Raw genomic sequence first — 16,372 nt, forward strand, 5'->3', positions numbered from 1 at the left:
TGGCACTTGTGGTTCACGATTGGGCGGCTGGCAGACAGACAGACAGACCCCAACCACAGAGAGTCGACTTGTCACCGCCGTGGCCATTCCTGACGCTTCTTGCAGCAGATCGAGGCTGGCTCCGACCGTGTTGTAGCCACGCACGTATGTTCCTTCGGACGAGCAGGGATGGTTTCAACAGTGCCCCTAACAGAACCAGCACACCTTTCGCGTGGGTTGGGCTCATTGCAAGGAGGCCCCTTGTAGGCTCGTTTTCCGGAGCTGGTGAGTGAGTCAGCCAACCTCGGATGAAAATCCTGGCTTACAACTTCAAATGAACAAACACCGTTTTCTACAAACATTGTAACACGTTTGGTTCCCTATCACAAATAGCCAGTCTCAAATGTACAAGTCTACAGCCCTTGGAACCATTAAAATAAACCTTTCAGTACTTCAGGTCAGCTCCCCGGCCTCTGAGGAAGCACATTGGGACAGAAAGTCAACTTGACAGTGACAAGACACAGGATAAACACAGATTTGACGTGCGTTTCACGGCAACTGGTACGTAAATATTTGCTGCGCTTCTCCTGGCTAAATAAAGGCTAATGCCTAATCCAGGATTTTGCCTTCTCAAAAAGTGCTCAAGCCCCCTCCAGGCACCTGCTACCGAAGCTTGAAGCCTCTGAACTCAGCCTCATTTTAATCAAGTCTGATTTTAAAGTGTTTGGTGTTTAGGATGCTTAATTCTAGGTAGCTACTGAGTAACACTCCCAGAGCTACTTTCCACAGAAGTCGTGACCTTGGGAGGGTCTCGAGAAAACCCAAGTGAGACAAAGTCTGGTCCCGAGGAGCCGTCTCAGGGCCGGTCTGCCTGGGCTGGCCCCGTGACCTTGAGCACTGAGCTGATGTGGCAGGGCCTCAGTGTCCCCCTTCCAATCAAGCAGAGTCGACGGTGGTGAACCAGCTGAGACCACAAACGGGAAGCAGAGGCCGTGCCGGCAGGGAAAGGCTTCTTTCCTGAGTGCAGGCTGTGCTGCCAGAAGGCGATTTTAGCCACTGCCATCTTTGGGCATCGTCTCAAATGCAGAAAACCACGGTGACCAAGGCCATGCCTCCCTCCAGGGACACAGCATCGCGGGGTATAAAGGCCTGGCCGCCTGCCCCAGGTAGGGCCACTCTGGAGGACCATCCAGCTCCCGAGCGGCCGGGAAGCCAACCAAGGACCACACTGGGCCTGCACACAGCTGCAGCTGGACTCCTCCCTCTGCCCAGTCCTGCTTGGGATCCCTGCCTTCTCTGGGTGTGGCTGCCAGGACACTCCCCCTCCCCTACAAACATGCCGGCCCCCAATCTTTGACTCAGAGCCTGCCTGCCCAGCAAGAATGTCACATGACAACTTTTAGGGAAGTTCCTGGGGCCCAGCGCTGTGCTGCAGCAGGTTAAAGCCATCGCCTGCGAACCCACGTCCCATATGGGTGCCAGTTCGAGTCCCAGCTGCTGCACTTCTGATTCAGCTCCTCGGGAAGCAGTGGAAGATGGCCAAGGGCTTGGGCCCTGCCGTTGTAGCCATCTGGGGAGTGAACCAGCAGATCAAAGATTCTCTCTCTGTGTATGTCTCTGTGTGTAACTCTGCCTTCTGAATAAATATGAAAATATTCCTGGCACACCATAAGCATTATTTCAATGCTGTTACATAGAAAGTTAGAGGAGGCAGTGACCACAGGTCTTCCTCCACACTTTGGGAGGTGAGTGGTACCTGCATCTGATTTATCTGAGTCGTAAAGATTTTGGGGGAGATCCTAGAATGGGATGGAGGAAACAACACCACAGCATGCCTTCAGGCCAGGGTGCCTCAGTCCCTCTCACTGCCAGGGAAGGAGAGAGAGCCACCTCCCGGGCTGATCCACACCTCCCCCTCCCGGGGCTCTCGGGCAGAGACTGGTGGTGGACTTAAGCCTTTTTTCTTGAATTTTTCAATTTCTGTCATACTTTTTAAAGATTTATTTATTTTACTTGAGATTCAGAGTTAAGGAGAGAGATCTTTCATCTGCTGGTTCACTCCCTATATGGCTGCAATGGCCTCAACGGCCAGGGCTGGGCCAAGCCAAAGCCAGGAGCTTCATCCGGGTCTCCCACGTAGGTGCAGGGGCCCAAGCACTTGGGTCATCCTCTGCTGCTTTTCCCAGGCCATTAGCAGGGAGCTGGCCGGTTCAAGTCCTGGCTGCTCCTCTTCAGATCCAGCTCACTGCTAGGACTTGGGAAAGCAGTGCAAGATGGCCCAAGTCCTTGGGCCCCTACACCCACATAGGAGACCTAGAAGAAGCTCCTGGCTCCTGGCTTTGGATCAGCTCAGCTCCAGCAGTTGCAGCCATCTAGGGAGTGAACCAGTGGATGGAAGACCTCTCTCTCTCTGTGTCTCTCTTTCTCTCTGCCTCTTCTCTCTCTGTGTAACTCTGACTTTCAAATAAATAAATAAATATTTTTAAAAAAAGATGAACAGAAGCTTTCAAACACACAGCAGCAAGGGATTTCTAAGAAGAGGAAACAGTGCCCCCTTGATAGATACCTAGACACCAAGAAGCACAGAATGTTCTAGAAAAGCTTTGGTGACTCATTTTGATGGGAGCGTGGAGTGCTGGAGAACCAGTGTGAGAGGAGGTTGAGGCATCACAAAGGGACTTGACCGTGGCTGGCCTGGGATCCCAGGCCAGAGAATGTGATTTTTATTTGGAAGACAACAGGGTGCCCACAGGGAACTGACCAGGCCAGAGGTAGATTTAGAGCTATTGCTTGGCTGGTTGCTTTGGGAGATAAAACGAAGGCCTCACCTAGCCACAAGGCCCAGCATTCCAGCTCGTGCTGGCCAACCAGGAGACCGAAACCTGAGCTTTGCACTTGCCAGTGAACCCGGGAGAAGGAGCGCTGCTTTGGAAAAGACAGAAGGCCCCCAGTTGGAGGAAACCCAGGAGCTGGAGCAATTTCCTCCTAAACAGCTGTGGTGTACACGTGTTCGGATTCGGTTTGATTATTTAAGTGGGATGTACTTCTCACTGTCTCCCCTTGTTTTATATCAACATCTGAGGTTGCCGCAACAGTGTCCAAATTATCCAGGGACTTGCTCAGCAAAGAGCAGACACCCAGCCACGCGCCACAGCTGGAGAGCCCATTTTTTTCCCTCCTGTGCAATTCTCAGCCCTAAAAGGCCCCAGATGTTCTACGACGGTATTCTTGATGCTGAAAGGATGCCAGCTCTTGGCGCAGAACTGCCAAGGAGACGGGTGTCTTCGAGGGAGCTCTCAGGAAGCAGGCTCTAGAAGGGATGCCTGCAGGCAGATTTGCTGGGGGGAGTCCCTGGAGGAGCACCTGCGGGGTGGGGGGAGGGGAGGAAGGCAGAGCCGGATGAAGGAGGGAGCTGACCCACAAGACGGCAGCAGCCGGGGCCTCACCCAATGCTGCAGGAGAGGAGAGGCCCCACACTGGGGCAAGGGGCCAGGCTTGATGTCCCCAGCATCCGCTGCTCTTTGGTCTTGGCTCCAGAAGGGGAGAGGAAGTTCCCTGGGTGTTGAGGGCCACGTACAGTGAGGGATACAGCTATGAACCGACTGTCTCGGCAGCTGAGGGCTTGGCACCTGAGCCCCCGGCTCCCCTCACAATGGAGGTCTAATTCAGTCTTTGGCCCCGTGAGCCCCAAAGGGCACAGACTGAGCTGGATTCGGGGCACAGACCCGATTCAGTCCACCAACTGTGGCTTCTGAAGTCCTATGGGTCAACCAAGGGATGTGCAAGCCCAGGCACTGCCTTGTCGGGTAATGATGCCAGCAGCCTACGAGCGATCACAAGACCAGGCCGGACACCCAAGATGTCCCCAGAGATCCAACCTTCCCGGGGACAATCGGCCAGCAGTGGTCCATCTAGTCAAGAAACTTCTATCAGGGTTTCCCCAGGCCTAATTGTGAGCATTTTGTAAAATGCAGATGTCCCCCTGGCTTCTGCTTAGTAAGTCTGAGCTGGGCTCAGGAATCTGTCGTCGTCTTTTATTTATTTTTTTTTAAGATTTATTTATTTGAAAGACAGAGTTACACACGGCAGGGGGGGGAGGTCTTCCATCTGCTGGTTCACTCCCAAATTGGCCGCAATGGTTGGCACTGTGCTGATCCGAAGCCAGGAGCCAGGAGTTTCCCCCAGGTCTTCCACGTGAGTGCAGGGGTCCAAGGACTTGGGCCATCTTCTACTGCTTTCCCAGGCCATAGCAGAGAGCTGGATCAGAAGTGGAGCAGCCGGGATTAGAACCGGTGCCCATATGGGATGCCGGCACTGCAGGCGGCAGCTTTACCTGCTACACCACAGTGCCGCCCTGGGAATCTGTCATTTTCCAAAGCTGAATGAGTGATCTTGAGGTCACTCTCCTAGAGCAGCCTGCCTGACCAGCGTACAGACTTGTGCAGGTCAGAGGTAGACCCCGCGTCCCAGACTCCAAAGCCTGCTGGGCTCAAGTGCAGTGAGCTGGGAGGGCACCGGCTGAGCGCAAGGTGGAGAGAGCACACACCCCACCTAGCGGGCGCAATCGGAACTCGGCCCCCACTGACAGCGCCTAAATGGGAATGGGGCTTGGAGAGGCCACAGCACTCCAGAAAAACTCCAGCTCCAGATTTTCATGTGAAATCTCTTGATTTTAAAGTGTTGGCAATCAACCCCAGTGTTGTCACCCACGGTGCAAGTCACAATAAATGGATCCGTAGCTTTGGTTCTGTTCTTGGGGTTCCAATTCATGCCTGCTGTTGTAGACTGTTCCAGACCCAGCAGTGTCAGGAGTCCCACACGGGACAGTGCACTGGCCACGTGTTGACCAAATGTGGACGGTGCTGAACCAGACAGCAAACCATCCTGGATTTGACAGCGTGTGTAGACCGGATCTGAGAGTGCAGGCCACACAGAATTAGCCAGAATGGATGGATAGTCCTAAATTGGACAGTGTAGACCAGTTCTTCTTACGTTGGGGTGATTTCGCCCCTTGGAGAATATTTTTCAATACCTGTGGCATTTTTTAATTGCTACACCTTGGGAGTGCACTGGCATCTGTTGGGTGCAAACCAAAGATGCTGCTAAACATCCCATAATATACTAGGCAGCTGTCCCCACCCCCAATAAAGGATCGTCCAGCCTAAAAACCAAAAGCATCACTGTTGGGCAACTCCGGTGCAGACCATCCTGGATGGGACCGACAGCCCTGGGCAGAACAGGGCGGAACCGGGCAGTGCACACCGCTAGCCATAGTGAAACTACACAGCTAAATGTCTTTTTTTATTTTTCTTTAATTAAATTTACATTTTATGAAACCAGTACCTCCAATGAAATAGTAACACCTTAGTTGAGATTTGAGCCAAATTTCAATCTAAAAACACAAGCTTCATTTCAGTATAAAATACACATCCCTGGGGGAGCCTGTGTTGTGGCACAGCAGGTTAAAGTGCCACTTGTGAGGCCTGCAGCCCATATCAGAACGCAGGTTCAAATCCCAGCTGCTCTGCTTCCAACCCAATTTCCTGCTAATGTGCCCGTGAAGGCAGCAAAAGATGGCCACGTGGACAACCATGTGGCCAATCATGTGGCCAACCACGTGGAAGATCAGGATAGAGTTTCTGGTTCTTGAATTCGGCCTGACCCATACCTAGCTATTGCAGCCATCTGGGGAGTGAACCAGTGGGTAGAAGACCTCTCTCTCTCACTCTCTCTCTCTCTCTCTCTCTCCCCTCTGTCATTCTTCCTTTCAAATAAAATCAGCAAATCTTTTTTTTTTTAAATGCACATCAAATTTCAAAGTCATTGTGTATAGAGTGAAGTATCTCATTGCTCATTTTGGTATTGATTTGATTCATTGAATCAAATAAATAGTATCAACATTGGGTTCAGCTGTTTCTTTTTATCTTTTTGGATGTGGTTCGCAAACCCATGGCACATATCACATTTCTGTTGATCGGAACTGGTGTAGAACATCTTGGATTCCCTGGCTGGATACTGTTGGTGTGGGCAGAGGGCCCTCCTTGAATTTCCTAGGGGAGCTGACCCTAGGGAGACCAACACACACCCACCTTGACTCGTTAGCAGGGAGAGAACAGCACAGATCACCTGGATTTAGGAGGTGAGATCAAAGATGAGAAGGGGCAGGAGGGGAGCTCACACAGGCCCTGGCTAGGAGCTGGTGACTTGCCAACCTGCGCCAGCGAGGAGGGGCTGCAGGTTTCTGAGCGAGGCGGCGAGGTCACTGGACAGACGTCCTCCGAAGCTCCCTCTGGTAATGAAGAGCACAGAGTGGGAAGAGACAGTGCCAGCTGTTACACTGCCGAGATTCCCGTAGTCGGTGACTGGGTTTTCTTCCTTGTTGTGTCCCGGTGCCACCTGATACATGCCTGAGGGACACTCGGTAGATGCTCGAATCAGTCGATTCAAAGCAAAGTGCCGAAGGAACCTCGGGCGCTCTGTTCCCTGGTCCAAGGTCACAGCTTGCATGGCCTGGGAGGCAGAAGAGCCTTTTCCTTGTCTTTTCTGAGTGCAGATAAACCCTCAGGGACAATATGTCAATGCATTAGGTATTATGAGTAATTTAGAGATGATTGGAGGAGTACAGGAGGGGTGGCATTGTGGTGCCGTGGGTTAAGCTTCCGGCATCACATATCGGAGGGCTGGTTTGAGTCCCAGCTGTTCCACTTCCAATCCAGCTTCCTGCTCCTGTGCCTGGGAAAGCAGTGGAAGAAAGTCCAAGTACTCGGGCCGCTGCCAACCAGATGGGAGACGCAGTGAGGCTCCTGGCTTCAGCCTGGGTCAGAACTGGCTGTTGCAGCCATTTGGAGAGTGAAAAAGCAGATAGAAAATTTCTTCCTCTCTTTCTGATTCTCTCTCTCTCTCTCTCTCTCTCTCTGTCACTCTAACTTTCAAATAAATAAATATTTTTTTAAAAAACAGATCGGCCTACTTATTTGAAAATAAATACAGGAAGATGTGTATAGGTGATCTGCAAATACCAGTCCACTTTCCATAAGGGACGTGAGCATCCTCAGATTTGGGGACCTGGACTGGTAGGGGCCCTGGAGCCAGGGATACTCAGGGATGACTATGGTGCTCCATGTAAGCGAGTGTCACGGGCATGACACTGAGCTAAGGACGTGGCCACCCAGTGCGGGGAGGGGGCACACGCTGGGTGACTGTCTATGGGAAGCTCAGGGCCTGGCCAGCAGAATCTGTGCTGTTGGGAGCCACACTAGAGCTCCCCTCTGGGGGGAGGGGACTTGAGGGAACTTCTGGGAGGCTGGAAACGCTCTGTGCGTGAAGCAGGCATTTCAGACGTGCGGCCTTTACTGGGCACAGGTTACACGTCAATCACCGTTTACAGAGAAAGGCGGCCCGCTGACCAGCAGAGCCGTGTGTCGGAGCCCAGCCGTGGAGTCCGCCCTGCCGGTGAGGGCTGGAGCTGCACCTGCTGGGCCTGCCCGCATCGGGAGCCTCCTTCCTGCCCACCTGGGCCTGCCGGCTTAGCTGCGGCAGGGCTTAGCTAGGGCCCTGCGGTGAGCAGACACGGGCAGGCCAGGACCCTCTCTCCAGTCCTTCCTGGCCACTCCTTATGCAGGGGAAGAAAGCTGCAAATGCCAGTTTTCTGGAAGAATTAACAGTCCTGGGGTTCAACTATGAGCTTAATCCTGGGACAACCTCAGCACCTAAAAAAAAAAAAAAAAAAAAAAAATGGCCACCGAGACCCAGGAAGTCCAGAGAGATTGACAGCCGTGGCGAGGGTGGAGGGGTCGCCTGAACTCTGTGACTGGGAACCAGGGAAAGATTCCAGGGACCTGGGGGCCACCAGGGCAGGTGACAATGGATCTTCCTGGGCCATGGCAGGGCTGGAAGAAGGATGCATGTGTGATGAGAAAGGGTCCAAGTGTTGAGGACAGAGGCACTACAGCTCCTCAGAGCACCTAACACATGGGCACCTGCTGGACAGCTGCTCTTCATCTGCAGGGAGTGGTGGCCGTAGCTGCCCTGGGTCAGCCCTGTCCCTGCCTGTCACACAAAGCCCACCAGCAGTGGTCCCCGTTTTCCACCTGAGAAAACCAAGGCGCAGAGAGGTTAATTCACCTGCCCTCGGTCACACAGCTTGGGGTCTGGAAGTCACAGCCAAGTAAAGGGTGCCAAGAGGGGCAGGCTTCCCCCTTGCTCCACCAGGATGCGCTGCACAGCCAAGAGTTTCAGGAAGGCCCCCCAGACCCTCCCTTCTTCCCCAAATCCGCCACATACCAGACGGCCCTGCCTGGGCCTGTGTTCCTTCTGCCAAGCCCGAGATTGACCAGAGCCTCCGGCTGGGAGCAGAAGCGAGGGGGGGGGGGGGCAGGAACCAACGCTATTCCCCACCCCCACCCCCACCCGTGGATGCTGCCCGAAGCCCCCACAGATAATTCACACCAATGTTCATGGCCTTTCTACCTACTCATTAGCCAGGCCATCTCAAAATTTATGCCGAATCAATGGTGCTGCAACAGCTCAGCGGCAAGGATTGATTTTATTTAAGGTAAAACGGGCTTAGTTGGGAGACCCAGAGCAAAATTCTAAGGTTTGCTGATCAGACGGTGCCTGGCAAGAGAATCCCTGGGCAGCTGCAGCGCCTTCCAGGCTCCTGGCTCCCAAGGTAGCACCGTCAAGGCCAAGGGAGATGAGAGGAGGATTACTCACTGAGACGCTCCCCCGGGTGGAACAAGGCACGGGGCTGGGGCGGCTGTGTGCACCCAGCGCTTACTTCGTGCTTGGAGCACCTGCATCCTGTGTTAGAGCTCCTGGTTAGCATCCCGGCTACTCTGCTTCCGAAGCGGCTCCCCGCCCAGGCACACCCTGGGAGGCAGCAGGTGATGGCTCAAGCGCTTGGGCTCAGGTCCCCCAGGTGAGAGACTTGGGCAGAGCTCTGAGCGCCTGGCTTCAGCCTGGCTTGTTGCAGGCATTTGGAGAGTAAACCAGGGGATGAAAGATTTAGGGCTGGCTCTCGCTCTCTCTCGCTCGCTCTCGCTCTCGCTCTCGCGCGCGCTTTCTCTCTCTCTGACTTTCAAATAGAACAAAAATAACTCAATTTAAAAAAAAAAAAAAGGCAAGGTTGAACCTGAGCAACGCCAGGGCAGGGCCCCGTCCCTCCCCTCCCCACCCTGTCCCTTCTCTACACGAGGAAACTGAGGCACAGAAATGGTGGGGACTCACCCCGGCCCGCGGCTACCTCGGGTTCGTCTGCCTCTGAATATCTGAGACCCCCCGCCTCTGGGGCCTGTGGCGTCTCTCCCCCCAAGGAAGCTGCTGAGGTCCTGAAGCCGAGTCACAAAATCAGTTGTCGTAAAGCAGGACCGGCTTTCTCAAGGGGACAGGTGCAGTTCTTAGCCCCGGTTCCTGGCCAGCTTGTCTACGACAGGGTGGCCTCCCTGTACCTGCTCCCCAAGCACCCCACACCTGCTCACCCATCAGGCCCTGTGAGAGGCCCCATGTCTATTAGCTCTGTGACCTGAGCCTCTGTGCCTCCACGTGCCTCAGTGTTCTCATCTGTCGAACGGGATCGGCAATAACACGCGTCTCCAGCATCCTGGTGAAAGCTGAATCAGGCAGAAGTCCAGGCAGGCTGTCGCTTTTATTAATATCATCATTATCCCTCCCGTTGACCAGCTGTCCCCGGTGGCTCTCAGCCGTGCCTTCCTTGTCTTTGGCGGCTGCTCTTAGCTGTTCCTTCTAAGCCCAAAGACAGACACCTCCACCTGCAATTGCAACGTTAGGTGTTGAGCCATTTCTGTACCCTCTCGAGACCTTAGGGTGCCGACCCTGTCTCCGAACCCATTTTCCAGCCCCTCCAGGTCTGAGTAGACTATCAATGTCTCCTCCTAAGTGACCGTCGGGGACGCTGGTCCTCCTAAGTGACCGTCGGGGACGCTGGTCCTGATGCGTTTGGGGAGAGCCCTGTGGCACACCCCCGGAGACCTCCTTCTGGGTCCACATTTCCCAAGCTGAGTTCCTCGGAATTTCTGTCTCCCATGAGACACAACTGTGTGTTTGGAAATCGAGGGAGAAGGGAAAGAACAGCAGGTGCTGAGGCAGCGTTTGCATGAAAAATAAAACCCAAGTCCAGGCTGGAGGGCTTGCTCCCACTGCAGGAGCCTGCTGAGAGTTCTCTATAGAAGAGCTCCATCTCCTGGGAGCCCTGAGCTTGCGCAGCTCAGTCATCGCCCCCTCCTCCCGCGGCCCTGCCTGCCCTGGTGAGACACCCCCCCCCCCCACCGCACATCAGGCCTGAGATACTTCCTGGAGGTCCTCGTTGGACCCACAGGACCCAGCAGGGTAGACAGCAGCCACTAGTTGTTGTTTAAGATTTATTTCATTTATGTGAAAGGCAGAGTGATAGGGAGGAAGGGGGGAGCGACAGAGAGAGGGAGATCCTCCACCTGCTGGTTCACTCCCCAAATTGCTGCAATGACTGGGGCTAGGCCAAGCCAAAGCCAAGAGCCTGGAATTCCATCCGGGTCTCCCACATTTGGGGCAGGGGCCCAAGCACTTGGCCTTCCTCCTCTGCTTTCTCAGGCGCGTTAGCAGGAAGCTGGAGTGGAAGCGGAGCGGCCAGGAGAGCATCGCCCCTTCCTCATCCCTGCTACCTCCACGGAGACCTCTGCCAGGGCCAAGAGCAGAGCCACTCAGACCACAGGGGACTGAGCTCCCAGAGTAGCCCGCGCTTCTCCCCCTGCGGGCCAAAAGCAGCACCCCCCTCAGGCTGTCTGTGGAACCATCCACACCCAGCGAAGCTCTGGCCCAGGGGTGAAGACCCCACTGAGAGGCCACACCCCATAGCAGAGTACTGGCTTTAAATCCCACCTCAGCCTCTTTATAAGCCTATTTATTTATTTATTTATTTGAAAGGCAGAGTTAGAGATCTTCCATCCGCTGGTTCACTCCCCAAATGACGGCAACAGCTGGGGCTGGGCCAGATTAAAGCCAGGAGCCAGGAACTCCATCCGGGTCCCCTCTATGGGTGGCCAGGGTCCAAGCACCGAGCCCTCCCCACCTCTATAATGAGCACCCTATAATGAGCTTCCTATAATGAGCACCCTAGGAGCGAGCACGCGATGGCTCCCCTGCCACTCACAGGGGAGACCCAGACTGAGTTAGCTGTGGCAAGCGTTTGGAAAATGAACCAGTGGAAGATCTCCTCTCTCTCTCTCTCTCTCTCTCTCTCTCTCTCCCACCCCCTCCCTAAAAAATGAAATTTACATAAATAAACAAGCAAAGACTTGGCTTCCCGGAGGGTGGGCCCAGTCCTGCTGCCTGGGGGTCTTTCCATTGCTTCAGCTGCTCTCCGCCTCCCTCCAGCCCCTGCCCGGGGGCCCCTCAAGCTTCCCCCCAGGGGCATGAGTGACATCAACCCCAGCTTCACGTCAGAATTTTGGTAGGAACTGTGGGTGAGAGGTATGTGTTGAGCTTGGAAGCAAGTCTGCCCACGCAACTGTGACCAGCCACGTTTCGTTGGCCCACGTCCCCTGGGGTCATCCAGCCAGGTCCTGAAGGGCCCGTCAGTTCTCAGAGATGACCACTAGAGGGCAGCATCCAGAATCCTTGCCTTTCCTCAAGAAAGCAGCTGGGAGACCTCCCAGGATTCTAATGAAGCCAAAATAGGGACAGAGAGGAAGGAGGGGGACTGAAAAGGCAGGGACTTGGGATTCCAGCTCCCGCTGCCTCCCCACGGCCACACGACCTAGGCATGATCCTTCATCTCTCCAGCCTGAGGCTGACGGTGGCACCTACCTGGTAAGAAAATGGTTTGAAGGCCAGTGGGGTCTCCTGGGGAGCTTCAACTACAGTGTGGTCCAGCCCCACACAGGCCAGTTAAATCAGGATCTCCAGGTGAGCCCTGGCCGACAGATGGAGGTCGGACTCTGGGCTGGGGCAGCAGCTCCATGCCTGAGCAGGCATCACTCACTTGAACGATGCTGGATTCTATCCAGATCTTCTGATTCCACAGGTGTGTGTGGGGGGGGGGGGGCTGCCAAATGTGCTGCTGCCATACTTGTGAGCACCTCTGCCTTGGTGAGAGAGGGGAGCGGACTGCATAGAAAACACCTAGCCTCGCCCCCAGCCCACGGAAGCAGCGCTTCCAGTCCGTCCTGGCACCCAGGGCAAGTGCAGGCTGCACGGTCAGGGACTCAGGCCCACAAGACTATGCCCACTTCAGACACCGGCCACAGCTGCGGTCCCCAGGTGACCCACACTTCTGTCTGGGGGTCTACGCAACCCTCCCCTGTTACTACAGGTAAGGTGAGGGTTTTCAGGTTTGACGCTGATGGAGTTCAGGACAGGCACTCTCTGCCCTTCGGAACTAGGTCATAAGACTTTCATTCTAGAACCTTCCTCCCTCTGCTCACAGGAGAGGCAGGTGCTCACCTCTGGGGACCAGAAGGACACAGAAGAGACAGCTTGCTGAGCCCCCAAGTTCACCAGTGGACACACCCCTTGCGTACTGCGTCCTCTCCCACAACTACCCACCCTTTCATTAAACTCAGCTCGAAATGCACAGCTGTCTGTTTCTTGGTCTTCATCTCCAAAGACTGCATGTCCCCTAAGGCTCACGGGAAATAATGCTGTGGCCTTTCCTCTGCTGTTACGAGGGCGCCGCCAGCAGCCGCACAGGGAAGACGCCTTCATTTCCCCTACAGTACCCAAAGCAGAGCAGTCAAAAGGAAAAGATACATGCACTGGACTCCACGAACACGAACGGCTTTTCAGTGTCAAGGACACCGTCCACACAGGAGAATGGGAGAAACACGTCACGAACGGCACGTGTCACGAGCGCTTGAAAACCAGAACAGGTTTTTTTAGGTTACTAAAACCCAACAGACAGCAGGGCCCAGCACCGTGGTGCAGCAGGTTAAGCTCCACCAGTATCCCACATGAGCACTGGTTTAAGCCCCTGCTGCTCTGCTCCCGATCCAGCTCCCTGCCAATGCACCTGGGAAAGCAGCGAAGGAGGGCCCAAGTGCTTGGGCCTCTGCATCCACGTGGGAGACCCGGATGGAGCTCCAGGCTCCTGGTTCCGGCCTGGCCCAGCCCCAGCTGTTGCGGCCATTTAGAGAGTGAACCAGCAGATGGAAGACCTCTCTCTCTAACAAATAAAATAACTGTTTTTTTAAGTGCACAGCTGATTTGAATAGACATCTTCCCAAGGCAGAGGGTCTAGAGGACTGACAGCCCACGCCCGTCCCGTGGGAACAGAAAGCGGTGCGGCTGTTTCGGAGAACACCTGGCAGTCTAGGATGAAAACTCGGAAATCCCATACCCAGAGGTGCAGCCCCAAGGGAATGACAACTGCGCTCACGCAAAACCGCGGGCACGAGTGCTCCCAGTCGCCTTATTCCTCACAGCCGGGGGTGGGGGGCAGCTGATGAATGGACGAGTCCCAAGCGGTTCATCCATACAGTGGAGGTTGCTCAGACGTTAAAAAGAAGGGGGCTCTGACCCCTGAACACGTTACGGCGAGTGAGAGAAGTGAGCCGCGCAGAACCCGTGATTCCTCGGCCGGTGTGTAGGACACGCCCAGAACAGGCGACGGGAGCCCAAGTCCGGAGGCAGGTCTCGGCGGGGTTTCCTTGGCGACGGCTGCAGTGCGGGGATTACATCCTGGACCAGTAGGGCACCTGTGAGTACACAAGACCCACCGAGGGGCCGCACTGGGCACAGCGGCTGGGACTCCGTGGGCGAGTCATAGGAGATGCTGGCACTTCAAGCCAGGGTGTTAACCCGCTGCGGCACAGCACCGGCCCCAATGGAGACATTTTTAAACATTGAACCACATACTTTCATAAAAGAGCAAACTTTACTATGAGTTTTATCTCCAGAAAGCTGGTTTTTTTTTTTTTAATATTTATTTAGTTCTCTGAAAGTCAGAGTTACACAGAGAGAGAGAGGTCTTCCATCTACTGGTTCACTCCCCAGTTGGCCGCAATGGCCAGAGCTATGCCAATCTGAAGCCAGGAGCCAGGAGCTTCTTACAGGTCTTCCACATGGGTGCAGGGGCCCAAGGACTTGGGCCATCTTGCACTGCTTTCCCAGGCCATAGCAGAGAGCTGAATTGGAAGTGGAGTAGCTGGGACTTGAACCGGCGCCCATATGGGATGCCAGCACTGCAGGAGGCAGCTTTATCTGCTATGCCACAGTGCCAGCCCCGAAAGCTATTATTTTTAAAAGTACATGGTTGCTATTTTTTATTAGTATTATTTTCTGTGTCATGGAGGAGGTATTTGGATTGAATTCCAGAAAGTTGGAGAGGCTGAAAGTCCTTGGAGTGGGGTGGAATTCCTGGCAGGGGGGGTGGCACATGCAAAGGCCCTGTGGCTGACACAGCACGGTACTTGTAGCATGGCTGCAGCTGAGAGACAGGCAGTGGGCAGCAGAGGACATCAGGCCCTGAGTGTGGAGCTGAGGAGCTTGGGGGCCACCAAACAGCAGGCTGCTGGGACTCAGATGATGTGGAGTGAGGGCGAGAGGCTGGGGCTGGTCCAGGGGGTGGGAAGGGGCAAACCTCCCCCGGTAAGCTCCAGAGCTGAGCCAGGAGAAGCGCAGAGCCGCCCCACCCCAGGCTACCACAGCCCCATCCCTGTCCCCAGGCCTCCATACTCCAAGGACCATGTGTTTCCTGTGCTGGGCCTGGTGGAAGGAAACTTCCCAGAGGCACAAAGGCCTGCGAGGGGCCTGTGCTCAGAGGCAGGGCCCCAGCCCCAGGCAGGGGGGAGGGGTGCAGACACAGCCCCCGCCCACAGAGAACCCTGGGCAGCTGCTCTCAGCCAGACTGTGCCCACAGGACGGCTCTTGCAGCAGCAGCTCGCCCAACCTCTGCTTGTGCTGGGACCCCACCCCACCCACACCACTATCCCCACCCCTACCATGCTCTCTCCACTTCAGGTGCTGCCTTTGGGCTGCTCGGGAATTTCCAGGGCAGTTGGGGGCGTGCAAGGTGCATGTGTTACCCATGTGACCATTTATGGCTGCCCTTGGGATCAGCAGAAACTGACAAGTCAGATCCATTTCTCAGATAGGAACACTGAGGCCATCAGTGGCAGAGCCTGGGGTCAGAAGCAGGACTTGTGCCCTGGAGACCCAGGCTCATCAGAAGTGTACGTAAGGCCAAGTCCGCAGACAGACAGACAGCCCTGCAGGCGACAGCAGTGAGCACAGGAGCTGGGAGAGTGCTTCTGGCGGCAGAGAGCCTGTGGGTTCGGTGGGTGGAGCAGCTCCACCAGCCGGAGGGGTCAGCTGCGCCCTACCTGCCTGGGCTTCTGGGAGCAGTGACCTTCCCAGGACCAGCGTGCACACCCTGCGCCTACCTGGATTTTGCCGGGAAGACCCTGCCCAGGAAGGCAGGCTCCGGGGGCAAATGGCCCAGAGAAGGGACCCAGGCAGGGAGTTTCCCCCAGGCTCTGCAGCCACACTGCCCGGCCATGTCTGTTTGCCCCATCAAGAGGCAGGAGGGACTGGTCCCTGACCCGCCTTCCTGCTCCCCCGGATGGCGAAAACTCCTACCCATTGTCCTCCAGCACGGACGGCTCGAGGAATGGAGACAGGAAGTCCTGGCTTCCGTCCGCCAGGCAAGGTCTGTCTCTGCCAGACTCAGGCTGGCCTCCAGATGGGCGGGCAGGGCTCTTGGCCCCGTCCTGCCCTGCTCAGCTCGCTGGGCCGCACCACGCAAGCCCTGGCCCTCTCTGGCCTCTGTAGGAGACGAGGGTGTGCAGCGGGCTTGGTCAGTGGGAAGACCCCTCGGGACAGTCAGAGGGCAGTGCTGCCAGAGACCTGGCCTTCCAGGGCCCGGCTGCACCCTTCAGCCCGGGGTGCCCCGCAGACCCAGCACACGTGGTCAAGCGGTCACGTCAGCATGGACGCCTTGCACCCCACACACGTTCTTGCAGGCAGCCACGCAGCTGCCAGAGGCCACACCCACGTCCTGTGTACACACATGGCCTCTGTACTTGCAGGCACCCCCTTAGCCTCCATGCAGCATCATTATTGTCAAGACAACTATTGAGCACCTACTGTATACCACAAATTCTTTTATAATTTTTTAAAAGGTTTGGTCCACACGTGATGCTTGGCCGCTTTCCGAGGTCAGTGCAATATTTGAACACAGGCGTACGGCAAGCACTGGTTACATTGGGTGATTAGTATCTCTGTGTCCTCCGTGTCCCTCGTGTGTCCTCACAACGCATCTCACACACAGTGTCTCGAGCCATCGCTGCTGTGTGCTGTGGGATACTGCACCTCGCTCCGCTGTCCACACACAGTCTCCCATCACTCCAGCAGGCCCGTGCACACGGCATGCCACCACCTCCACTGCACGGAATGTAGGCCG

This window comes from Lepus europaeus, chromosome 19 (genome assembly GCF_033115175.1).
Source record: "Lepus europaeus isolate LE1 chromosome 19, mLepTim1.pri, whole genome shotgun sequence".
Classification (NCBI taxonomy): Eukaryota; Metazoa; Chordata; class Mammalia; order Lagomorpha; family Leporidae; genus Lepus; species Lepus europaeus.